The sequence below is a fragment of the Aulonocara stuartgranti genome, assembly GCF_965226115.1.
Source record: "Aulonocara stuartgranti genome assembly, chromosome: 17".
Classification (NCBI taxonomy): Eukaryota; Metazoa; Chordata; class Actinopteri; order Cichliformes; family Cichlidae; genus Aulonocara; species Aulonocara stuartgranti.
Genome location: NC_138953.1, coordinates 31,047,423 through 31,075,000, shown reverse-complemented (window position 1 = coordinate 31,075,000; position 27,578 = coordinate 31,047,423). Strand labels below are relative to the sequence as shown.

General features: G+C 41.5%; 1 protein-coding gene across 5 annotated transcripts in view; it reads right to left on the bottom strand.

Moving 5' to 3' along the window:
• Positions 1-21,203, bottom strand: part of wnt5b (wingless-type MMTV integration site family, member 5b) — an 88,260-nt gene extending 67,057 nt beyond the window's left edge. For all 5 annotated transcript variants that reach the window (XM_082511328.1, XM_082511327.1, XM_082511330.1 and 2 more), the window contains exon 1: positions 20,592-21,203. The gene's annotated coding sequence lies outside the window, so the exon portion shown is untranslated. The remainder of the gene's footprint in view (positions 1-20,591) is intronic.
• Positions 21,204-27,578: the final 6,375 nt, after the last annotated feature.

Genomic DNA, 27,578 nt, shown 5'->3' with positions numbered 1-27,578 from the left:
GGAAAATCAAATAGATAAAGATTTTTTAAAAATCCAAGTATCGGCTCTGCTTATCACTTAGGCTTTCTTACCTTTAAAGTTCACAAGAATAAATAAGCTTTACATGTCATCAACTGAATACAAAGCAACAGAGTGGCAGACTTGTTGGATGAGTTTTTTTTTTCCAATAAACAACATGTGTTAAAAAACTTCAGTGCCAAAAATACTGTCAGGAGCAGGATTTGAACCCACGCCTCCATTTGGAGACCAAAAATCTCATGAGTGAGGAAGGACTGCATCCTTGTATCTGGCGCCTTAGACCACTCGGCCATCCTGACGCCCACACTGCTGACGGCTCAGCAAAGTCACTGATGATTTAAAGCTCAGAGACCCTTAATATGTTTCGCAGTCTGTTATAATTAGTCACTGTAAGGAAAGTGACGTGTTTTAGCTTTTTTAGATCAGATCTTTCCATCTGATAGAAGAATGGATGGGGTACCTGATGAATGCCTGGACAGATGGTCTCGTAAAAAGACAGATAGGTGAAGGATGGATGGATAGATGGATGGAGGATGGAGAAGGGAGGGTGGTTAGGGGAGGGGGGGGGCAGGCGTGTTTGATCCTCCCAGTAGAAATAATCAGCAAAGCCCTGGAGCCCTAAATGTGTGTGCATATATGTGTGTGTGTGTCTGTATATGTGCGCTGTGGGGTTTTCTGGCTGCATGCCAAGACCAGCTCCTACCAAGAGATAGATCAAAGACTGCGCTCTCTCTTTCTTTCTGTCTCTATCTGTCTCTCCTGCTCATATTTCTCACAGTCGTTTCTTCCCCGTCCCTGCTCTGTGCCCTGAAAACACTCCTCTATTTTATACCAGAGGGTAGAAAATTACAACTTTTCCTCTGGAAAAAGAGAAAAAGAAAGTACAGCAATGAAAAGACCAAAGCAATAAAGTGCAATGTGAAGACAAAGAAAGAAAAGGGAAATCGCACAAAAATCCTCACTTTTTTCACCTGGTTTTGGAGTTGAGGTTATCAAAGGGTTAAAAGTTTGAACACATTAACACTGACTTTTTTGTTTTGTTTTAAGGTCTTAATTTCTGCTCTTCTAATTTCTTCTGTTCACACCTAACATCTGCACTACTCCAGAAATCTTTTGGAGACATAAGACAGAAACTTCTAGAAATGCTGCTGACCCAGTTTTGGTTTGAAAAAACTCACAGATTGGGTTTTAGCCTTTGGGCACAAGCTGAGGCTGTTAGAAAGAAATTACGGGGACACCCTTGTAAACTCCCTGATTCGATCTTGGCAGCCACAAAAATTAAGGCAAGGCTCACACAGTGATGTCCTCCTATTTGTGTATGTACTCCTTTCCGATTCCCATGGCTTCTTCTGTTGAGGTTAAATCTAGCACAGGATTGCTTTGGAAAACGTTACACCCAACACTGTCCATTTTTCAGTAGTGTAGTAATACAGTGCATTGCTGTACTAAATTCAGTAATTACCTTACAGTTACAATTATGGCCTTACTTGAATTCGGTTTGTGTGCAGGGAGGAGGTAAATGGTGGAGCAGTCTGAAACTTTTGAGGAGTGGAGGTGTAGACATTATTTTTTTATTGCACAAAAAACAACATCTGCACAAACAGATGCTAACAGCTAGCCACGAACACAGATTGATTGCAAAGCTGAGTGTATGCTGACCCCAGCCCAGAGGCCAGATACTGATTTTAAAGTAGCAACAAAGGCAGTGATGAGCAGTCAGGCTTTTAGCATTGTAGCCTGTAATGGACCTGAACATGTTTCTGCAGTAGACACATAGTGGGGATTGCTTTATTTTCACACTAACCGAACGTGTGTCATCATTAGAGTAGGGATTTGTGTCAGCTTGTGGGACGGTAACCTAAGGTTTTCTAACTAGTAATCATGGCGCAGTTCCAGCCCTTGATATGGCGCCAGGGGAAAGCAATGTAACAAATAGTGTAACAAATGACTTTCTTCAGAAAGTAACATAATCCATTACATAATAAAATGTTACAAGTACTTTTTTTGAATGACAACCCATAAAGAGATTTTTGTCAGTGACCCCAATCCTCCTCTGTAGCAGTGTCATCAAAGTTTGATCAAAAGAGTGTTGGGACACGTACACGTGTTTTCGTTTTTTGTAAAAGTCCAACTTCATCTTCTGCCTAAGCATAGCGCCAAATCAAAACAAAAGATAAAGACCCTATGATAATACAGAGAAAACCCCCAGAATCGAATCAACCCTCAATGAGCGAGAACTTGGCAACAGTGGAAAGGAAAAACTCCCTTTTAACAGGAAGAATCCTCTAGAAGAACCATGCTCAGGGAGGGGCGGCCAGCTGCCATGACCGGTTGGTCATGTAATAACTAATGATTTAATGAAATTACATTTAAAGACATGTCTGGTGTTACCTTTTCCTTACTCACAGTACTTGATGTTCGTCTTCTCAAGCATTTTCTATGTGCAACTAATGCTGTGCTATCTTGTTTACATCAACCATGAATATTTTTGCAGCTGTGCCGAATACTTGTCTGGGTGGAGAGTGCCAAAGTTTTTAAATAAAAACATCTTAGTTTGTAGGGATTATGGCTAGGACAGGGGTCTTCAAACCTTTTCTGGCATGCCCCACTTTATATTTTCCCACAATTTTATCAAGCGTTAACAATAAATCAGGATGCAGATAATCTTACTGACGACCCATCTAATTTTAGGGTTTTGTTTTAGTCATGTGTAAAATTGGCTAATCTTCAGACACCAGAAGATGTTTAATTTCAAAAGAAGTTCCATCCTTCCTTTTTCTTGTTAAAAACCTTTACATTTAGGAGTTCTAAATAGGTGACATTTTTATAAAAAGATCTTGACATGAACCACACTCAAACCTTAACCCAACTCTAGATGGGTCACCAGACACCTGGTTGTTGCTAAGAGGTTAATTATGAGTGATACAAATATCAGGGCACCGGCATTCATGCAACTCAGTTTCATGCCACATTTTTCCCCCTTATCCAACCTGCGGTGGCTTAATGAACACATTTTATAGGTTAAATTGTATGAGATCCGTTCAAAGCCCTTGCAGAAACGACTCCCATGCTATTAGAAAACGTGGTTTTTAAAATCATCAGCCAAGCAGAGGATCTTCAAAACTAATAATGAAGCATTAAAGCTCTAAAATGTAACATAATAACATCTTTTATTTCACAGCTTGCAATGACATTCACAGTAATCATCGGCGCGCTTGAATATTCTCCTGGATATTGTTCGCTTTGCAGTGTTATTGATCAGGGAACTGAGGCTCATTTGCACTCTGCATATGCCGTTCTGCATAACAAAATCCCCTAAACGTCTAAAGATGTAAATGTAATTGTGAAGATAATGTATTTTTGCTATCGAGCATGCTGCACTGCGTGAACTGCACTGTGTCATTAAACCAACACGTACTAACCCTTCGCAAACAAGAGCTAAACTTTCCCTCCTCCTGTTTCTCCTTCTCTTCTACGTGTCTTTTCATGCAGCTTGCAGATTGGGTCATGTTTTTTCAGTTTTTTTTCTGCCATACTTAAGCAATATGCAAATAGAAACTCAGAGCCTCTCACAAAATCCCAATCAGTCCCTTTCTGACCCTTTTCCGTTTTTCCCTTCTTTTTTTTTTTTTAAAGGCAACCCGCCATCACTCATCTTCTCTCTCGTCCAATGCCTTTTTAGCTTTGTCGCTCAGACCATCTCTCTTTCTCTCGCTCCCTGTCCCTGCATCCCTTTGCCTCCTGTCACCCCCCCATCTCCCCTTCTTTCCATCCACAATCTATCCTTTCCAATCTTCCCTTTTCCCCCTCTCTCTATCATGTTTCCCCCCCTCACACACTCACACTCTCTTCCTCTACCAGTAGTCATTCTACTTATAGCCTCGCCATAAATCAAGCTGTCATTCTCCGTCATGCTCGCTGCATCTCACTGGGGCTCATGGCACATGCACACACACATGCACGCACGAACACACACACATAAAAGGGATAGCAGCCCACACATACACAAGCTCAAATGCAAGAATATACATATAGACCAGTATTATGCAGATAACACACATGCGCTGCAAGTGTATAGGCTATACTGATTACAATAAAAAATACACACACACAAACACTTCCTTTTTTAATGTGACACAAACATACAGTTTTTGCACAAACTCCAGTGTCCAAAAAACAAGCTGATATGCAGGATATCACACAAACACACACACACATACACACACACGGAGCAGTTGAAACTGAGATCTCAGGGCCCAACCACCACCTAAATTCTTCCCTCCTCTTTACCGGTTCACATCTCTGTACTGCTCACCCGTCTCTTAGGCTGATCTTCTAAAAATACATATACAAATTTTTACAAAAACTTCATGATTTTCATATATTAAGTAGTCGTAATCGTAAGCTAATTTCACACACACACGCGCGCACTGCAGGCCTAAACTTTCCAGGACTTTCCCGACAGAGGTGCAGGTGCAAATGCAAATGTCTGACGCAGCCACACTGGACATTGCTGTAATTAGGAAAGCTCATCTAGACTTTGACATAAAGTAACATGAAAACACAGGTGTTGCCAATGACATTAATGAAGGTTCTGTTCGTTAGGTGCAGAGCCTCAGTTAGCATCATTAGTATCACCTGTGTTTACATGTCAAAATGACTGCTAGGAAAAAAGGTCTATTAGCATGGTGGGTGGCAGGAGCCAGTGTTTACCCCATTTCCCCTGAAAGTTACAGAAACTAAAGGAAGCAAAGGGAAGCTCGCTCTAAGGCCGAATCTCGCTTTGAAAATTGCTGGGGGGAAAAGCACGATAATGTAAATACGCGAGTCTACAAAACACATGTCCAGGCTTTTTCAGACTCATTAATACCTTTCTTCTATTATTCCTTTTCATGTACGCAGACTTTCTCTCGATACGTGTCCGGAAACACACTTTTAATAATCACACTTCCCCTTTGGCTGTTATTCAGACAGAAATTTGGATATTATTTGAAACAAGCAATAATAGCAGCATGTAAATGTATTGTGCTGAAGATATATTTGCTCTTTTTAAAACCACAGACCATCAGCCTATTTCCTCCTGTCCTTCCGTGACCAAAGCAAGAGCCTCATAAAGACCCCTAGGAGTTTGAGGATTTCATGGGGCTTTGTGTTTGACACTGTGTGTGTGTGTGTGTGTGTGTGTGTGTGTGTGTGTGTAAGACATGTGGAATTCAAGGTCATGTAATCCCACGGCCTTCACTGTTATTGACACATACAGCACATTCTATGACCTGGACTGGCCTTGCATGCATACACAATCTTTAGACATTAAAAACATTCATACTGATACTTTGTGCGTAGTTGACAACTTATACATACACAATAATTCTTTATCTGGTGATATTGGATATTCTGCTTATTGGTAGTTAAAACATTTAAAAACCTGCCTGTGTAATTAATAAGCTAAAGCCACTGGCATACCAGACACACAGAAGGGGTCCTTTTGCATCTGTATCTGTACCTGGGTGCAACGTTAGCAACTCAGCACATCAGGTGGGATGCCTCCTTTCTTTTTTTTCTTTTTTTTTTTGAGTAACCTATTATCTTATTAATAAATCCTACTACTAAGAGAACTACTGACCAATCACATTTGAGCAGGCTGCTTGCAGCAAACACATTTGCCAAAATTCAGTTTGAATCCCTTTGGCTGTGGTCACTGATTTATTATTTTTCCATTAGATTTGAGTTGTCCAGGGTTGCTGTGGGCGCTCCCATGATGCACTGAGCCTCTCTCCTCTGTTCCCTTTTTCTACAGTTTCATATAACTATTGCCTTTTCCCCCCAAACTGGTCGAGAAAGATGAGCTTGAGCATCCCTAACCGTCTCTCTGTGTCACACACATGAATTAAAATTTTGAAGCTTCTCTCATATTGCAACTCAAATATTGTGCTTCGACCCAGACGTGGATCAGGGTGCTTTATTTTCTCGTTCACAGGCAAACTACAGGGTGGTACAGCCCAGCGTCTAGCATCAGACTCAAATGCACTGTGATATGCAAACGACAGGTCAATCAATCAATAAACACATGTGTTAAAATGTACTAATGTATGCAAAATCTGTGCTTCAGATAGCTTCCTTTGTCTAATAATACCCAGCAGTAACTAGAGATCTAGTGCCAGCAACGAGTTGTAACTCACAGACACAAATGCAAAGATATAGATTTCCAAGGTCGCATTTCAGACATTCACGACAGTATCTTATACAAGTCCCCCACTCTTTCTCTATGCGCTCCGCTGCTCTCCTCTTCCTCCTCTTCTGCATTCTTCTCTCCTCCTCCCTCCATCTCTTGCCACTGTCTTTCACACAAACCACTCACACACACACACACATAGTCTCTGGAGACATGTCCGTTGCTCTGACCTATCTCTCCTGGGAGTGCTGGCTGTCTGCCCGGCTCTCTTTTTCTCTCTTGCTTCACACATTCTCCCTCCCTGCATCTTTCCTCCTCCTCTCTCTGTGTCTCTCTGTCTATTGATCTATCTGTTTTTCTAATCTCCTTTTGTCTTCCCCATCTCTAATCCTCTCCTCTGTTGCATGTCTCCCCTGATATTGCATCCTCTTATCTCTTTATCCTTTCTCAGCCCGATTCTGCACTTCTACTTTTCTACCCGTTTTTCACCCTCTCCTCCTTTAAAATCCGCTCCTTGCGTCTCTTTTCTCGCAATGCTTCTGCTTTACACATTCTCTGCTCCTATTGCTTTCTAGGCTTACAGGGTGCCAGTGTGGCTGCGGGGCTCAGCCCGGAGCTCTCTGCCCTGCTCGTGCTGCTTCCTGGGCACCGTGCCCACAGAATAGTTAGGCAGGACTGAAGAAGAGCTGGAGGGGTGCGCATGTGTGCGTTTGTATGTATCGAATGATGTGGATAGGGGGAGGGGTGGGACAGAGAAAGTGGATAGGGAAGAAAGATTGAAAAGAAAGGAGGAGGGGAGTTGTTGACAGGCAGAGAAAAAAGAGGCAACGACAGAGAAAGAAGAAATGATTTTTGATGAGTCACACTTTGCTAGCTGGAGTTTACTGTGCAGCACTCGGCGTGTGTTCAACAGAAAAATGTGAGTGTGTGTGTTTTTCAAACGACAGTAAAAGTTTTAACTATATTTCAAAAGAATCACTCTGCATTTATTACAACACATCTCAAATTTGTATCTACAGTCTTTTTTTGTTAATTGGTTAATTTAGTCAGAAATACTTTGATTTCTGCAGCAAATTCAGCAAACACCAAGAAAATCTAGTGATGTAAGCGAGGCGATTCCATTAACTGTCTCAGAACTGCTGCAATTACAGTTTGTGGGTATTGTCAAATTTTTTGGAGTGACTATTACTTGAAAAAAACTCATAAATGAGCAAAATATTCCAATCCCAAGGAGTCACATGCTGCTGTTCTGTCAGATGCGGCCATGATTCACTTGCTACTGCAATATTGCACACCTAGAAAGGACGGTCCACTTTTAAAGAGATATGAAGTCCATACTGGGAGGCTAGCAGCCTAAGCAGAGAAGCCCAGACCTCCCTCTCCCCAGCCACCTCCTCCAGCTTGTCCAGGGAAACACCAAGGGGTTCCCAAAGTAGCTTAGAGATATAATCTCACCATCGTGTCCTGGGTCTGCCCCAAGACCTGCTCCCCAGAAGGGCATGCCAGGAACACCTTACCCTAGAAGCCCCCGGAGACATCCCGGTCTGAGGCCTGAACTACCTAGAGTTGCGCCTTGTACAGCCTGGCTAGCTCAGTCGGTAGAGCATGAGACTCTTAATCTCAGGGTCGTGGGTTCGAGCCCCACGTTGGGCGCATCTGTTTTAGAACAAAATTAATTTGAGTTGGACCATATCACCACTATCACCCCCCATCCCTTGTATCCTCACAACAACCCCCTGTCATTGGCATTAATGCCCTTTGCTAATATATCACTAGCCAATCATGTCCAAGCTATCTCAGCTTTGCCTCTTCTCATTTTGATGCTGTGGGGGCGGCACTACCGCTTTCATCAGTTGGTTCCTATCGATGTGGCGATATAGAGGCCGATTAGTCCTCACCCTGTCTCTAAGGGAGAGGGCAGCCACCCTTTGGGGAAAGCTCATTTCTGCCACTTGCATCTGAGATTTTGTTCTGTCTCTCACTCCCGACCGTGTAACCATAGGTGTGGGTTTGTGATGAAGCCAACAGAACCACATCATCTGCAAAGAGCAGAGATAAAATCCTGAGGTTTCTGCCACCTTTGGCTTTGCCTAGAAATGTAAAGATTATGAACAGAATTGGTGACAAAGGGTAGCCCTGGAACCCTCCAACAGCCAGGCAACGATTGTACAGATACCAAAAACAATTACTGCTCAATTTAATATTGTTTACAAAAGGAAAAGTCAGGAGATTTTACACACGTATCAGGAAAATATACAGAAAATGTACAGGTTTTATGGATTTCATACATGGGGGGGAGCAAAATGGGCAAATTGCTATGGAGGAAACCAACTGCTGTGTTTGATGCCGATATATGACATTTGGTACACACATGTAACATCCTGAGATATACAAAAAAAAAATCCTCTTGAGGCCATGCCCTAAACCCATCAGACTGTCAATTTCAATCCAGCATTTACCATTTCTGGGTTTTCTACTTTAACAAACTCCTGCTAGACATGAAGTTTGACTTTTTTACTTACCTTCTACTTCTGCTTTTACTTGCTTGTTAAGTTTGGATCCCAACACCTTTTAGGTATTTGTGAGACTCCAGCAACTCTGACAACACTGCAGTATTTCATGCTCTGGCAATGAGAGTGGGCTGAAATAACTGCTACCAAATTAAAGTGGGGGAAACATGCAGTGCTGTTAATTTAACTTCTATTGCACACATTTGGAATGTTATCAGCGTGCTGAATAACCAGTTGCTATCAGCTGCTATCAGTCCCATTCATATAGTCTGTAGATGGCTCCTCCACTTGCAAATAAGTAGTTATCACCTCACTCAGCGGTGGTTGTTCTGTGGATAAAATAGGTACTTCCAGGTTAAAATAGCAACACAATTCTAATTTTTGGATGCTGGACAATCACACATTGGTTCAAGAGCCATTTTATTCACATTATATTTTATCACATTAAGTTGTTTACTTTTGTTTTCAGATGCTATTAAGATGAAGAAATAGCGGCTTTTAGTGTTAAAATAAATGCCTTTACCACGTGAAGCATGCAAGCAGGCTTACAACATTTACCATCTCCTACATAAGCACTGCTGTTCCAACTGAGCTGGCAATGTGTATGGGACTGATAACAACTGATAATGGGCATTCTGTCAGGATGTGCTGCGGAGGACCCAAATGGAGGACAAGGGGAGACTGAATACTGAACAAAAGCAAACCTTTATTGTGGCTGAAGAAATTTCCCAAAACACATAAAGGAAGAAAGAGGGAAAAACAAAGAATCCACACTGGAAAAACACAGAAACTCACAGAGTGGACAGCACAGCAGGGGATCTCTCTGATTAAGGATGAGCTATGAGTAGGTGGGGAAAACAATGCAAAGGTGGAAACTGTGAAGAAAACAGGAGGGAAGACAAGGAGCAAAAAACTGCAATGATAGAGACAGAGAAACACTGGGGATAAAAGGCGATTGAATTTGTAACTGCTCCAGTTTAGTTGTCTATGTTCATGTTCAGACACAGATCAAGCACACAGCCCGGCTAGCTCAGTCGGTAGAGCATGAGACTCTTAATCTCAGGGTCGTGGGTTCGAGCCCCACGTTGGGCGGAGCTATTTTAAGCCCAAAAAAGTTAGAGCTCACTGTCATCGCTCTTTATCCCTCTTTCCCTTACATTCTCATAAAAGCCCTTTGTCATCCAAGATGGCCAATCTACCTGCAGAGAAAGGTGTGGCACCACCAGTCTGTGAGCCCTTTCTGTCAGAGAAGAGTTAAGTAGAGCTGAAGTGAAATTCAGTGTTAAAAACAATAGAAAGGGTTCACTGCAGCCAGTCTTCGCTTTTCGTACTGAATATGTGGTTTGTTTGTTTTTTCCAATGTTTGTAGTTCAATAGAACAACAACAAAATCAAAACAAGCCATAACTCATGAGATTTAAAAAAACAGGACCATGAAAATTTGAAGACAATTCAGAGGAACTGGCAGGCAGACCGCAGGTGGATGAAGTAAAAAAGAAATCATATGAGAGAATGAAATTTTTTGTTTCATCCAAGGGCTCTGGACCTCTGTGTTTAACCTCCCTTCTACAGATATAACCAATAATTTAATTGTTTTGATGTTTGATTGTAAATGTAGCGCTCCTGATGACTACACTACATCAGATTTAAATGTCCATAGTGACATTACATAATAAGGAAAGGCTTTGATAAACAGTAACCAAACTTACAGGCTGAACATCGGCCAGAAACACCTTCTACCTTTGTTTTGGGCTCCTTAAACTTGACTGATCTTATTTCCTGTTTGATGTGCATTCTGTACGGGCGACTGCACTTAAATTGATGCTAATGGAGAGAGACTGAATGACAGAGAGAGAATCACCACACCTGTAACCAGCTGCATGCAGAGAAATGCAATTCCCCTGCTGGTCACTAATGGTACGGCCCTGCTGGAGTGGAAGCAAATGGCCTGGACCCAACCACGCATGATGGGAATGAAGAAGGGGAGGAGGATACTGGTCAGGCAGTGGTAGAGTGAAAGAGAGGAAGATGTAGTAAAGAAAGGTTGTATGAAGAATAGCTGCGATTTGCGATTTTTATTTGATCAAAGTGACCAGGACAAAAAGGAAATCCACAGAGGACGATGGGCAAGCGAGTGGGGGAGGATTCACACCAGCGCTTAAATGCCGCCTTCAACTGCCATCTCTTCGTAGCACTGATTATCTCCTCCATCTCCTGTCCTCGCATTCCTATCTCCCTCAGTTTCCCTCCTGCTGTATCCTTTCATCTCCCCCTTTAACCTCTCACCCCTGCCTGAGCCTCCCTCTCTTCTGCTCTGTTAGGTGTCCAGTATATCACAGAGGAGCCCCAGTGATGCAGTGCCCTCTGTCTGCGTTCACCGTTACTGCAGCAGCAGCTCGTTTGAAAACTTCAGCCTCTGTAAACCAGCAGAAAGTCCTCTGACGGTGAACATTTGAGTGCTGTAGCTTTAGAGCGTTGTGATTTATGGCAGCTGTGGCTCGTAAAGCCACATAAAAAACAATTATAAAGCGAAACAGCGCCATAAAATTGTGATAAACTTCAGATGTTACAGACAAGAAAGCAACTTGTGACAGTGTAAAACGTGATGAATGACCGTTTAGCAAGAGGCTGCTTCATATAAAGGCATTTTTTAAGCCGAGGTCCTGCTGTCACTGCACCACGACACGACAGACCCCTGAACATTAACTGAAGGTGATGACAAACACAATTCTGATCTCGATTCAGGCAGCATGTGCGCCTGACAGACAATGCGGCAGCTCAGCAGTGGCAGACGCTGATGTGAAATATATGCTGCCGGATGTGTTAAAATATGCAGGATAAAAAAATTCAGGGGCTAAGTGTTTTAACCCTTTATGCCCGAAGATTAGCAGGGTTTAAAAGGTTTGTGAGCTGCTGCCCAAAACAGCCACTGCCAACAGCTTTATGAAGCAGTGCTAGGATATCGTTACTGTTTCACTGCAGTTTGTTAATGCACTCCAAAGTACAGTCACTAAATTGTCTTTTTTAACAAAGCGTTTGCAGAGATTGCTTTGTCTTGATTTTCGTTTAAAGGATAATTCAAACTCTTTTTTTTCCTCTTTTCATTAACAATCTCATTAAAGAAATGGATTAAACAGTGACAGTGTTTTAATTTTAGCATTGTGAAATGATGTTGGTGAACAATTTACTCAATTAACTGCAGGCCCTGGCCTCTGTTGATGTTCAGTGCGGGGTATAAAGCAGCCCGGAGTCATAAAACCTCAAAGAAAGTGGACAAACATAGGTGAAACAGTCTCCTCGTTATCCAGAAAGCTCATTTGGCAAAGAGTCAGTGTCCTCTTTCTTTTTTCTTTTTTTTTTATAACGCAATGCAGTGCTCTGCTCCTGTCTGTCCAGTCTACAAAACCTCAGCAACAATCACTTCCTAATAAATCACTTCAGCCAATCAGTGATGGATGTGTTTTTGAAAAACAAAAATTGCGCACGTATTTGTGTGTAAATCAATGTCGTGTGCTCGCTCTGTGATTTTTCCCCCTCCCACCAGACAATGCACTAATGTTTTGTTGATCCTTCTGCACACACACACACACACACTGCAGGCAAGAGTGTACGATAAACACAAGGAGGATGCTCAGAGGAGAGAGACTGGGAAAAAAGAAAATAAAGGAATTCTTGAAGAAAAAGGTAGAAAGAGGGAACAAAACAAAGATTCACGACTAAAATGACATTTCTTTCTTTTTTCTTTTTTTCTTTTTTGTTTTGCCATCAGAAACAAGATAGTGGGAATAAATTTCTGATTTAATCCCCCACCCCTCGCCCTCGTCCCATGAGTGTGTGTGGGTGTGTTGACAGATTTGGTATTGCCTCAGTTCAGAGATTGGCTACAGAAAAACACACTCAGTAATTATCTAGAAAGAACACCTGGGCACTGGGAATCTCATTATATTGTAACCACTCCTCCAACACACACACACGGAAGAAAATACACAACAGAGTGAAAAGAGACCAGAAAATAAAGGATGATTTTTTGCATAAAACAGAAAATCAAAAGACAAGATGAAAAATAGCAAGAATTCAAAAAACACCTACATACACGGAGAGTGAGGAGCCTTTCTAGTTGTAAGAGCTTGAAACTCACTGTTGTGAGACTTTGTGGATCATACGCCGGCGTTTTATTATGCGGTAAGACTCACAAACAAGCGAAACCCGACGATGGTGAAGGGATCATTTGAATTCATCTGTTGCCATTTCTCTAGCTGACTTTCTTTATTCCACGCGGTTTATATATTTTTTACAATTCTGCAAAGCACAAAGAAAACCGCAGTGACTGCAAAGTGATCCAAATCCGTGATGCATAAAACACAGCGCTGCAATTATTAAGTCATACAACACTCTTGTGTTCTCGTTTTTATTCCCTTCATGTTTCCTTTGATGTGCTGCAGTAGCAGATCTTCACCAGTAAGAGGCAGAGTTTCCTCTCATCTGACTGACTAAACCTCACTCATTACCATCACTCTTTCTTTCTCTTCATCTGGACTTGTGCTTTCCTCTGCCCTTTCTTTCATCCATCTCCCTTTACATCCATCAGAAACAGTGCTCATTATCAATTTTATGAAAATGTTTTGCATTTGCTGTAAACCAGCTCGCATCCTCCAAATGGGAGTCAAGTTGGGGGGTGTGCGTGTTTGTGTGTGTGCAAAGGAAAACCCTGCTGATGTGAACAGATGCATTCATTGCTGTGTTTTGACAGGCTGACAGCAGCCAGAGTGAGATGACCAAAAAGGGTCAACAAACAAGCGACCCACCAGACACACACACACACACACACACGAACTGTGTCTGGTCATCTAAGGTAACATGGCCAAAAAAATAGATCAGTGTGAAAAACTTGATTTTTTTAAACATCTTAATGACACAACAAGGGGCATATCAAACCTCTAAGCAAGTTTCTTCTAAGAGAGTTTATTAAACACTTCCATCAGAATAAAAAGTTCCAAGCCGATTAAGGACAGGGCGATTTATACCTTTTCAGAAACTGGTCAAACAAAACTTATCATTAAACAACAACAACAAGGGTCGTGGGTTCGAGCCCCAAGTTGGGCGCAAGATTTTAGAACACAACACCCCCTGCACATGTCCATGCCATCTAACCCTCTAACTAATAGGCCTTTTCCACTTGTGCTTTCACTCAGTTTCAAACGTTTTCCATTCAATTGGGTACCACCTGATGTGCATGGTTATAGCGCCGTGGCCAAAAGTGATGTCATATGTATGCCACAGACACACAACAATGGAAGACGTCGCAACGATGGTATTCCTGCGGCTTTTTGTCAGACTTAGGGACCATGGTGCTTGTTTTTATGTGGCCATTTTGCCATTGCTGTGCTTCAAAAATGGTGGTTTTGACTTTTGTGAAGGAGCATCTCTTATGACTCATCGAGTGACGCCACTGACTAACCAATCGGTGGCATGCAGTCTCTTGACAAAGCATTTTCTTCACTATCACTCTTGCTGCTATCCTTCTATTCAATTCAGTTTTAATGATCTAGCACCAAATCACAAAAACAACACACCCCGGGGGCTTTATATTGTAATGTAAGGTCATTTTATGTAAGGTAAAGACCCTACAATAATACAGAGAAAATGACAACAATCAGATGACTCCCTAAGAGCAAGCACTTTGGTGACAGCGGCAAGGAAAAACTCCCTACTCCCTACTATTAGCTGGTGCTACAGCCCGGCTAGCTCAGTCGGTAGAGCATGAGACTCTTAATCTCAGGGTCGTGGGTTCGAGCCCCATGTTGGGCGAGAATCTTTTTAGAGTAGACTTCAAATAATTGAAAAACAGTATTAAGTGAGAATGATGGGCCGTCCGCACAACAGACATTTGGTTCTAAGAATGCAGAGCACCTCTCCATACACCGAGTCCAGCAGTAATGATGTATTACAGTAGAAGACTGCCATAATAATAAAGAGCAGAACTGACTGCAATGCCCTTTTATAAACAAAAGTTAATATAAATCAATTAAGAGGTGAAAGAGTTCAAACAACTATTACTATGTCAAACTGGTCTTGGATAGAGTCCTATGGTTAATGCTCAGTCCTATCACTATCCACACATGCTGACGGACATTTTTTTAACAGTACATTGACATATTTTTTAATTAAAAATGGGAATAGGGAAACTGCTCTGCCTCATGAGTGTGACAGTCTTAATCTTCGTTGTACATTTTTTGACAAAAATAGAAAACGCCTTCATTAGGGTTTCAGCCAAAATAGTACTGAATCACTATTCAGTCAAAGAAGTACCGAGGCACACGGAGACGAAGAGAACAAACAAAGAGGAAACTAGGAAAGCGGGACAGAGTTAAAACGAAATGAGAACAGACCTACTGTAGTGAGCATGTGCTAAATAAAATGCTTGTTTGAGTTTTTGTTTGTGTATTGTCTATATCCTGCGCATATGTGTGTGACTGGCTTTCAACCTCAGTGCAGGTGTGTTGCTGATAGTTTTATCAGTGCTGGATCAGGGCAACTGAGGAGAAGGGAAAATGAAAAATGTGTTGTTTAGATTTACTGTATGTGCGGTAACACAGTTTTATTTCAAGAAACTTTCTCAGGTGTGCAGACTGCAGGTCCAAACTGAGGGCAGGGTAATGTTTCCAACACTGATGTCTTGATGTATTTTCAAGTAAACTAACACTGATAATTCTCAGTTACACAGAACTATAAAATACACAGTTTCACAGTCAGTTTAAACTTTTTTGCATTTAATTTGCATATGAAAAAACTACAAATATATGAAGGTGAAATTGGTCAATTTAAAGTGAAGATAAAGGAGACAACTTCTGGTTTCCTGTTTCCAGTACAGCAACCAGTCACGACAACCATACACAGGCATTAAACATCATCAACCGGACTTAGACATTTGAGTGTCCCAAAGAACAATATTACAATATGAACACCTACCAGATAATTACATAAAACATTGTCGATATGATGAAATGCCGTACAGAAAGAAGTGCTCGTGTACATTACACTTGCAGGAGGTGTTCAGCCACAGAAACCCACATCATGAAGTTACGAGCGCACTGTTTTGCGCTGATGTTAATGCCAGAGGAGGTTTGGAGCTCTGCAGTTATTGAGTCAGCACAGTGTTGGCAACTTTTACACACTATGCACCACAACACTGACAAATGATACTTTTGATGATAGAGGATTTTAATGAAAGGCTTCTAAATGAGATGAGGCTCCATGGTTTCTACATTTTGAAGGTTTCATGTTAACATTTTGGCCTTGTTGGTTTTGTAAATACTAGTTTCACCAACCGAAACTGAAGCAAACATTTACACACAACCCAGCAAAAGGTGACAGTTAGCAGACAGCCGTCCGCTACAGCTGCTTGTAACAGTACATCAATCGATCAAAGCACCCACGCCCTGATTTTAAGCTGCATCATCAAAATAGGTGAATTTTAAACAAATCACACGGTTATTATGAAGGGGGGAATTAGCTAATTCTTTGTACTAGGCTGTAAACATGCTATTTTCACAAGGTGTTCATGTTAACTGTTGAGTTTATGGGCATTGGTTCACTTTTGGAGCCTGCCTCAAGTGGCTATAAGAGGAACTGCAGTTTGTGCCACATCTGAGTTGCTTTCATTTTTCGACCGCAAGTTGAAGTCTCTTCAAAAGTGAAATAAACTGATAATTAATACTAAGAGTTATAGTCTATACTCATAGTTGGCTCATCATAAATTCTATTGTCATGGGTTGAAAGCATGTGAATCTATGGTGAGGAGAGACATTTTCTCCTTTTCCTAGTTAGTTAAGACACAACAGTGCTCAGTAGCTGCAGCTCCTCTGGTGTTGTGTGTCTTGTGGCGGCATGGTGTGCGTCTCTCTCCGTTGTACCAGCCGCCGGATTTATAAAATGGTTTCAGACCCTGTCAAGTGCCCAATAAACCACTTTTACTATTAGTGTAGGACACAGCTAGCATACAGCTGCTGACCACTGACCATACACATCCGCATACGCTGACACACTGAGGCTGACATGCTCACACACGTACGAGCGCACAGACAAGCGGGGCCAGTCACATACTTGCTGGTCAGACACATTTTTAGGGCTGCTGGAGTCGGGATCTGAGCCAAGCTCTAACCCCATCTCACTCCACCCTGTTGCCCCGAATGACATCATGTCATATCCTGAACCGTCGACTCAGAAGGGCCAAACACACACACACACACACACACACACACACACGCACTGCCTTCACCTTGTAGTACAGAACTTTTTGGAGCATCAGCCTTATTAAAAACTACAGCATTAATAAGTAATTTTTAAAACACTGTACCGCAGTGCAAACGATGCATGTAGCCACGGTAAGGTCCTCCTGTCCTGTTTTTAAAGTTTTCTCACCGTCACCATTTGAATTTTCTGCACGATATGACCTGAAACTAGTGCCTGGGGGCGCAAATACATCAGGAAATTACTCACTGAGGTCACAGATAAATGGCTGTTTTTCAATGGTCTTTTTGCAAGCACAAGAGTCGCCCCCTGGTGTCCAATAAACAGAATGTAGGCTTCACTAAACAGACCTAGAAGTTGCGCGTCTTTTATGCTTATTGATTTTTTTTTTTAACCATACCTGAGCACATCGCATGACCGATATCATGCGATGTGCTCGTGAATAATAGCACTGTAATGTCATATTACAATCAGTCACAGCATGTCTGTGCATCATCCATGCAGCCCGGCTAGCTCAGTCGGTAGAGCATGAGACTCTTAATCTCAGGGTCGTGGGTTCGAGCCCCACGTTGGGCGTAAGATTTTTCTCAAGTCAATGGCAAAACATGTACTTCCGTGAGATCATGTGCACACAGCTAATGTGGCAAATCATGCTAATCTGCATTTCACACCTCTCATAAATGAGGAATTTTGGGATGACAAAATAGTTTTTGCTAATATTTTATAGGGCATTTATTTTACAAAACAAAGCAACTTTGTTAAAAAAAAATGTGTCGCTCGGTTCGCGACACAATTCGTTTTTAAATTTTAAAAGAGTAAGTTGCAAACCTCTTCACTGAAATCAAAAATACATCAGGGGAGGACTGGAGGGTTACACACTGAGAAGAATTCCAAAGATTCAATACAGCCAATCAGAAATAAGAGTTTAAAACAGCAGCTCTTCAGCTAGAGAGCCGAAGAGGCCATCCTCTTCAAACTGACCACCATCTGTGTGTGAGAGAGAGTCCAACTTAGTCATTATGGCTCCTGGAAGGCTGAAATACACACACGTGTGTCACATAACACACTGAGTGCAGACAATCCATTCAAAAACTTAAATTTGATTATTTTCACTTTACATGAATCACATGTTTGAACAGCCACTTTAATGAAATATTCCCAATTCCTATTACTCATTCCCAAATCTACTGCTTCTGAGCACGTGGGACACACACAAACACACACAGACCTTCTTGAATGACCTTGAGGACCCATTTGTGCTTGCAGACAAGCCATCTTCTCAAATGTCTAGTGCGGAGACAAATACACATACTCACTTACTCCCCTTCCCTAATTACCGAGTCCCAGGGGATGAGACACTCAAGAGGCGCTTCAGTTAAAAAAAAGGTCTTTCTCACCAGTTAGAGGGCAGACAGGCGGAGAGAGGTAAATGAATGAGAAGATGTTCAGAATACAGATTTGCTGGCACCCAAGTATATTTTAACTGCTCCACAGTTTCCACATGTTACTGTTGCATAAAATCGGGTGAGTCTAAAAGTCTGGTTCACTGCTCACCAAACCCAAACCAAACCCAAGTGGAGAACATGAAGAAAAGTAAGAATAGATGAGGCACGTGAAAAATGAAGGTCCTGAGTGAAACAGTGAGGGGGATGGAAGAGAAAGAACAGAAGTTGACTGAGACGGGAGGGCGGAGGAAGAGAGATTATCTCTCTCTAATGGCTAACTTGTTGACAGCAACACTTTTCAGCACCCCTATCTACACATCTAATGTTACTATCTATCCTGAAAAACACACACACACACACACACACACACACACACACACCCTCTCCTCTTGCAAGGTTTATCAGCCCGGCTGTCGGCTCGGGCCACATTTCATGTGGGTTTCGGATTTTAAAACCATGAGAAACACAAAGTGAGCCGGAGACGTCACTGCCAGAGACGACCTCGACATTCTCTCAGCTCGTCTGCAGCCATAACATCGTCGAACATGAATCTGATCTGATCCCGCTTTCAGATCCCAGGCAGACGGTTAAAAAAAACCTCATCATCCTCTGCTAGGTCACCTTCTTGCAAACATGTCTCGGTTACAACACCAAGCTGCATTTGTCACCAGTTAATCTAACTTGTCTTTATAAATGATAATAAACTGCTTTTGGCTGCTCCATTATTCACAAGGGGTCGCCACAGCGGATGGATGTGTCTGATTTGGCAGATTTTTTTAGGCTGGATGTCCTTCGTGACACAACCCCAAAGGTGGACATGTGAGAGTTTGAGGATTTATCCTCTCTCTTTTTCCTTTAAACAGAAATGTGCCACAATTGATTCTGCTGAAATATGAGTATGAATTTATTTCTGTTTTGTAAGGAATGAAAAAGACACATCAGCCTCAATAACACTGCTAGACTATACAGCTAAAGTTTAAGGAGTTTATTATGAGAGAACACTTAATGGATATTAAAGTTATCCATGAATTTGGGATGAAAGTGTATGTGAAGAACTAGACAATAAGGTTAACCCAGATGCTATTCTTTATGTTAAATGGTTTACTTTTCCCACTGTTAGTGGTCAACAGTCACCATAAAAACTTGAAAGTGCATAGGTCAGTGAGTGTCTCATTAACATGAACACACACAGAAACTTCTACATAAGGACACAATAATCTATATTATCAAGACATTTAAATACACTTTCATAGTGCTACGGAACATTTAGATCTCACTAATGAACAATCCACCCTTTATAGACACAAAAAAGATAATTTTTTATTCAAAACTTGGATAGTCTGCTATGGTTTCCCATTTCCATGCATTTTTACCTGCTGATTGCACAGCTGGTCTCGAAAATACAGCTGTGACACTAAATTCAGAGGCCACAAACTGTATCATAAGGTAGATATTCAGTCAAAAAAGAAAAAGAAAAAAAATAACATTCCAGCTGCTACATCCAAGACTTTCGCGCAAAATAGGGAGAGACTCCTGGTTCAATGAGTTTTACGCTGGGCAGCAAAATTAAATGGTGAACCAACATTCCCTCACAGTTACAGTCGGACTTAGATGCCATCCAGTCCTCTGGTCCAGATGAAGGCAGAGCAATTTCTCTAAACTGAGAGAAACATTTGTGCAACATTTCGACCAAAATAGTTCTGGTCTGCACCGCAAAGCGAGAGGGCTGCCTTCATTTGGGCCGATGGGGTTGGCACACGCACAAACGCAGAAACAGACACACTCTGCATTTCACCACTGTCATGTGCAAGCCAAATTCAATGAAATAAGCCCATTCTGCAAGTAGACTGTGACAACGGAAACATCGAGGGGACAAAAAGTTCAAATGGAACAAAGTCCCAAATGTTTTCACACTGACTTCAGATGTCCTGTTCAGAGAGCGCAGGAACGGCGAAATTTCAAGTTCAGATCTATGATTTGAAAACCACATCCACTCTTGCAAAGTTTGAGTTTTAAAGTTTCCTCATCTTGTGGGACAAAGATCAAAGTCAGAAAAGAAACATGACACTGTAAAACTATCAGAAGTCATGGCACAATCACTGAAAAGTTAAATCACACACCTGAAATCCACCGCTAACATTCCCATTGTGTACTTTGTGTTATCACCTCGTAAAGTATTTAAAACGAATGCTCTTACCTGGTGTGTTGTGCTGGATTAACGTCGTTGATCGGTTGTCCAAGAAAACTTTCTCCACCCACCATCAGAAGCGCTAACGACCGAAAATTGTTACTCTCTGTCCGGTTGGGAAAGTGCAGACAGATCGCTGTTTTCAATGGAAGGAGATATCCCGTTCGGGAAGATCCCACAGCAGCACGCTTCACAGTCTGACTTTCACTCCTCGATGTCACACGAAAGTCGTTGTTTGAATAAAGAAAGAGCAAAAGAACAAAGGAAAAAAGTTGATTTGTGGGAATGTACAGAGGTTTGCGACTGACAGTATCCAGAAGTCCCGACAGAAAAGAGTGGCACTCGCTGCGCTGTGAGCTGTGCTCTCAGCAACAGGTGTCAGAAATAAAGTGAGATTTTTTTCACGGCCATCACAAGTTTCCAAACACTCTCCAACTAATTACGCACGCAGGGAAAGGGGGAGGAGGAGGAGGAGGAGGAGAAGGTGGTGGTGGGGAGGAGGGAAGCAGAGGGGAGGGTGCTCCGCAAAGTTTTTACGCGTCGAGAAACAGAAGGAGAAGTGGAATGAAACAATAGAGCCCAGAGCGCGCTCTCTCTCTCCCTCCTCAACAACTGCGCTTATGTGAAAACTGCCCGCCTGGCCACCGGAGGAGAAAAGGAGACAGAGGCGTAAAAGAGGGAAAGGAGGTCGTTTTACACAGAACGAGAAGGAAAGATTCGCCTCTTTGAGAGTGTTTTTAACCAATGGGTCTCCATTTGGAGTCCATTAAACTCATAGCCTTTAAAACAGGGCTTTTACCCCTGAGTCTGGCCCCTCTCGCTATATTCTTACAAATAAACTTCACTGCAGTGAGTTTATAGGGCGAAAACTGTTGTTGGGTCAGCTATCTGATTGCGTTTCAATTTTAAAGGACTGTGTTTTATCAGACTGTGTGCACAACATTAACGTCACTTCAAATAAAAAATGATTGATCAATCAATGTAAAACACCCGGCTTTTCAAACTCCCGACAGAGTTGAGTGAAAATCAGCTCCCGATCTGTGCAGCGGACTCAAGAGTTTTTGCAGTACCGCAGGTTGTTAATGAAGTCATTTTTTGATGGCACAGGACTCTGGTAATTTTCGATCTTAAATAATTTTTATTTACTAAGAGGCAGGAATAAAGAAAGCACTTCTACAAGTAGAAAACATAGCAGCACGCCAAATCCAGCTTTATCTTACGGGAAAATACATTTAATAGCATAAAAGGTGTTGTGCCGATGTTTATCTGTGTGTTCTTTGTGTAATGTCTCTGCTTATAACGGTAAATAGATTATTATCAACAAACAGCTATATATAAAAGTTATTATACCTGCTTTATAATACAATTAAAAAGTCAATTTTTGGCTACTTGAAATATTTTTCTAGAACTGTTATGTTTGTACAGTTTCTGCTGCCCTCTTGGTCAGATCTTTCTTTAAAAATTTGATATTTTTAACCTTTCAATTACACTCTTTACCTGGGTAAATAAATCCATCCATCCATTTTCTTCCGCTTATCCGGGGCTGGGTTGCGGGGGGCAGCAGCCCAAGCAGAGAAGCCCAGACCTCCTTCTCCCCAGCCACCTCCTCCAGCTTGTCCAGGAGAACACCAAGGCGTTCCCAGGCCAGCCGAGAGATATAATCTCTCCAGCATGTCCTGGGTCTGCCCCGGGGCCTCCTCCCAGTGGGACATGCTCGGAAAACCTCACCCATGAGGTGCCCAAGAGGCACTGTGGAGGAGCAGCGGCTCTACTCCGAGCCCCTCCTGAATGCCCGAACTTCTCACCCATCTCTAATTGGGTGAGAAGAAGGGAGAGGCCAGCCACCCTTCGGAGGAAGCCCAAGAAGAAGATAAATAAAGGTTATACAAAAGTCGCTTTTAACAAACTGATGGCAGCTCCTACAGGAATGTTATTTGTGGCTCAAAATGACCCGATATCAATCATGAAAGATATGTTTGACACATGCTTCACAGATTATAGGCCAACAAGTCATTTACAACAGTTTAAATACAGGCAAACACTTTTTGGCACGGCACTCTGGATACATTGTCATGATTATCCCATTTATACTGCAGACCTAATCTGCTCTGGAGAAGGTTAAGTCTGGAGATGACCAATCAGTTCTCTGGAAAATTGCATCGTAATTACTGGAAGATTAGTCAGACATCTAGTAAGAGGGTAAGTAGGGGTAAGGGTAAATTCTTAGACTATCAGCTTTATTTCTTGATTTTTCCTCCTGGTACCTGCAAACAATTTTACAACTCTCTATTATTCTATATGCCTCAATATATAATCCTAAAACGTGGCTTATGCCGGTGGACCTTCTATCAAATTTTTCAAGCGCATAATTCCATGTTTTAATTTTGTTCTACTTATTCTTTACTTGCTCTCAGACCATTAAACACCACTGGGGTTGCAGATGAAAGAATAAGAATGCAAACTTTATCATGCACATCCAGATATAACCTTAACTCACACGGTCAGCATTTCATGCGGCCTTGTCTCCCTGCTTCAAACAGTATAAACTTCAGTCTTTTTTTGTAAAATCAGCCGCTCTGCTGCCAGTCGACTTATCCATGTCTGTGACTAGTCAGCCGCTGCAACACTGCCCTATTCGTCTGAATGGACTTGCAACTAAACTGATAAACCCTGGGTTAACTTATTCAGGTAATAACCACGTTCATGTGACCAGTCGGCCTGACTGCCAGCATTAGGGTAAGTAAAACGAGTTAACAGAAGAACTTGCTACCCAGTACAGAGCCCAGGACGTCCAAGGTCAAATGTACCAGAGACAAAACAGGTCTTTTATTTTAGCAGATAACAGAATGTCACAGAGCAAAAGCTAGGATAGCCCCTCGACAGGTCAACAGTCCATTATATAGCTGTGCATTAACATACGCCACCTAAAAAGCATGCTACAAGAAGATGTGTGTGTGTCCCTCTAACTCATGGTTCTAATCAACATTCGAAACAGATTCATAGCCCAAAGCAACGTGTGAAACCAGAGGGGTTAGTGAGCAATCTTTAACTTAAAGTCAGAGTTGTCTGTGTCAGGAAAGTGGTTCTCTTATTACCGAGGTAAATCACCATGGTTACTCATACTCAACCTGCTCGGGAGCAGGTTATGTTTCAGTTTAGAGCGCCACATTTTCACTGATTCTTTTATTTACAGCCTGTTTTAAGTGTGCATTGTCGACTGGGGGAAGGTTTATTAATGTTTATTAACAAAATGTTAATTTTATACAAATATATAAAAAAAATATATAAATATTTAAATAAATAAATGTTGGATCTAATCTGCTGCTAAGGGTCTCTTATACTGCTGGAATAGTAGAGCACAGATTAGAAACTGGATCAGGATGTATATCACATATATAACTATTCAGTCAATCAAATTAATTTCACTTTGAAGGCAGGAAGGAAAAACTCCCTTTTAACAGGAAGAAACTTTCAGCAGTGTCGGGCTCAGGGAGGGCCGGCCATCTGCTGTGACTTTCTCTGAAGAAAAGCAAAAGGAGAGTTAATTATATCGTTTATCAAAGAGGAAACAGTCTAATCTTTAAAGTAGAGAGGGTGTCTGTGTAACAAATCCAAACTGGAAGCTGGTTCCACAGCAGAGGGGCCTGATATCTGAAGGCTCCGCATCCCATTCTGCTTTTAGAAACTCTAGGAATCGCAAGAAAGTGAGAGTGAAGTTAGGGTAATATAGTACTATGGGGTCTTTAAGATATGATGGGACTGATTATTTAGGACCTTGTATGTCAGGAGAAAGATTTTAAATTGAATTACAGATTTAGCAGGGGTCCAATAAAGAGAGGTCAGTATAAGAGAAATATGAGCTATTTCTTGTCCCTGTTAGTATGCCCACTGCAGCATTTTGGATTAACGGAAGACTTTTCAGGGAATTTTAAAACAACCTGACAATAATGAATTATAATAATGCAGCTTAGTGGTAATGAATGCATCAACTATTTTTTTTTAGCATGGATTACTGACCTATACTAGGCTATGAGACAGTAAGTAAGTAGGTTTAATGATTCAGAGCAGCAGTTATGTTAGAATAAAAGAGCAACATTACAATGTATTAACTCGAACCTGGTTCTGCTGTGTAAGGACCTGCCTTACTGTAGTTGTTTTTCTGACTGCTTCGGTTGTAGGTATACAAGTGAAAAGTGAGGCAACATCAAAGGACACTATGGCTTTGTATGGAGTCAGCATAAGTTTGTGGACTTTGTTGGTGAAGTCAGCGGATGATGTGTCTTCGGAAGTCCATATATACAGGGTGTGGTATTGCCAGGGTAAGAGCCGTACTAAGGTTGTTCCCTTTTAAGTTGTAGCTGTAGTTGTAGTTACTTGTGGGGTCTTCCCATATGAAGACCCCACAAGTAACTATGGTGCACCTCCCCACTGACTGGTAGTCTGGTGATGCTCTGGTCTTTATTTGGGGATGTAATAGGCTCCTTTTCTTGAATGGTGAGGTTGGACTTTTGCACTTTTATTGGACTTTCATTCTGATTTGCTCTGCTTCCGTTTGTGTTAGCTTATTATTTCTTAGATCCATTATGGGCAGCTGTTGTGGAGATATTAGCTCTCTGGCGAGCACGTCCTTTCCACGTTTAGTGAAGTCCGTTCGATCCTGTCTGTCTTTAGTTTTTATTTGCAGTGTTTGTAATTTCCAAAGTTGTCTTTCTTTGCCTTTCATGTACTGTGCCAACTGTGCTTTGTAAAGTATGAGTGTTATGAAACATCTTGAAAGACTTAAAGAAGTCAAGTCGCCTATTTTCATCAAGCTTACGAGTACCTTGACCTGGATGACTAAAAACATAGAAAGACAAGAAAATGCTTAGACATTTTCCATATCACCAGCTGAAGAAACACAAATTTAGTGACAATTTGAGCAGAGTTTGCTGTAACTTTATAGCTGGACATCATTCAAAACATTTTCACGAAACAGAAATATCTGACTTTAAGCTTATGATTGCTCCCTAACCCGTTAAATATTGCTTTGTAGTAAAGACCTAAGAGGAGGTCACCAGCTCCAGCTTTTAGATCAAGGAGAGCACAAATTATTTTATTTAACCGACAACCCCGGTAGACCAATAAAACACTAAAATTAAACTCAAAATTCTGAAAACAAGACGTCAGAGTATATTTTAAGAACCTTTACTATTACATATTTTTTTTTAAAAAACCCACACATCATAGGTAATACAAGAATTTATACCACTGATTCAAACTCTTCCATCATTATCCAGGTATTTGTTGAAATATATATATATATATTTTTTAATAATCTAATCATAATTTATTTGTGATTAAGAAAATGACACTGCCCAACAGCATGCTGAACAATGGTGGCTTGGAAGCGATGAGGAAACTTGCCTGATAGACAGAGGGAGTTGGGTCTTGATTATGCTCCCTTGGTGACACAGACATGGATGGCTGGAGACCCGACAGCCAAGTAGTCACTCCTCTTATACGTCTTTGAAGTCCATCGCCTAAGGCACCTGCACAGCTAGTGCATTGTAATGTAAATTCTCCAGGGACAAGTTTCCATGTTCACAAAAAAGGTGCACAGGCAGACACTTGAACAGACCCTCATGGTCGCCATCTAATAATAAAATTGACATAATGTGGCGAGACATTATAAGAGTCGCCGACAGAGTGTGTGACTGTTGCTTACCTAAAGGGCTGTAGGTAAAAGTTGCTGTCAGGAGAAGGCTTTGGACTAATACCTCACACCTAGTCACTGGGATTTGTGCAGCACATCTTAATCTACTCACCCATCCTGCAAACATGCAAGCAAAATTCTTCCAAATTCAACCTGGCAGGTAAAGCTATGTCAGGCCGTGCAATGCATTTGAAGTCAAACGTCGGTAAACAAATTCATTTTTATGCCTTTTTACTTTTTCTGAAGTTTTCTTTAAAGGCATTACACATGTTGCAAATCACCATCAAAACACTGGATTCACCTTTGGTTCCAATCTTCACAATAGAAACAATCTTTATAGTATCCAGACATGCACTGCATTTAACTGAGTAAATCCATTCTTAATAATAATAATAATAATACATTTTATTTAAAAATAGCGCCTTTCAAAGCACCCAAGGACACTGTACAACAGATAAAAACACAAAAACTGGAAATATACACAATAAAAGAATAAAGAATAAATCCATTCTTGGGCATGAAACCTTTGGTTAGGCAAATTACACATACCTACAAGCAACCTTTATCTAGCGTATGGTTTTATTTGATTCTATGCAGATGACAGTGATTGCTTTGTGTCATTTCATGAGGACACGGTCTACATCAGGGCTGCCCAATCCCAGTCCTCGAGAGCTACTATCCTGCAGCTTTTAGATGCATCCCTACTCCAACACAGCTGAATCAAATGGTTTGATTACCTCTTCAGCATGCCATCGTGTTTGGCAAAGGCCTGATAACAAGCCATTCATTTGATTCGGGTGTGTGGGAACAAGGATGCATCTAAAAGCTGCAGGACGGTAGCTCTCGATTGGGCACCCCTGGTCTACATGAAGCATTCACACAACTAAACCCCTTCTTACAAGACTTGTGTAGAGATTTGCGTATGACTTAACTCATTCACTGCCAGCCATTGGCAGTGAATGAGTTAAACCCATTGACTCATTCACTGCCATTGACGGCTATAGACGTCAATGGCAGTGAATGAGTTAACCTCAGATTAACTTTCACGTGACCTTGCGTTTGCAATTAACAATAAGAATGAGCTTAATTCCACTGGCCGTCGCGGCGCGGTAACCACTACACTAAAGAAACACACATGCTATTCTCACTCACGGTTCAAATCAAAAGTCTAGTCACCGTCAAGACAATAATCAACAACAACTAACTCTTTTCAACAGGACAGACACCATCACCCAAATTTTTATGTGGAACCAAAACACCCTGCACCACAATCTGTGAAACATGCACACACTGACACTGCCCAA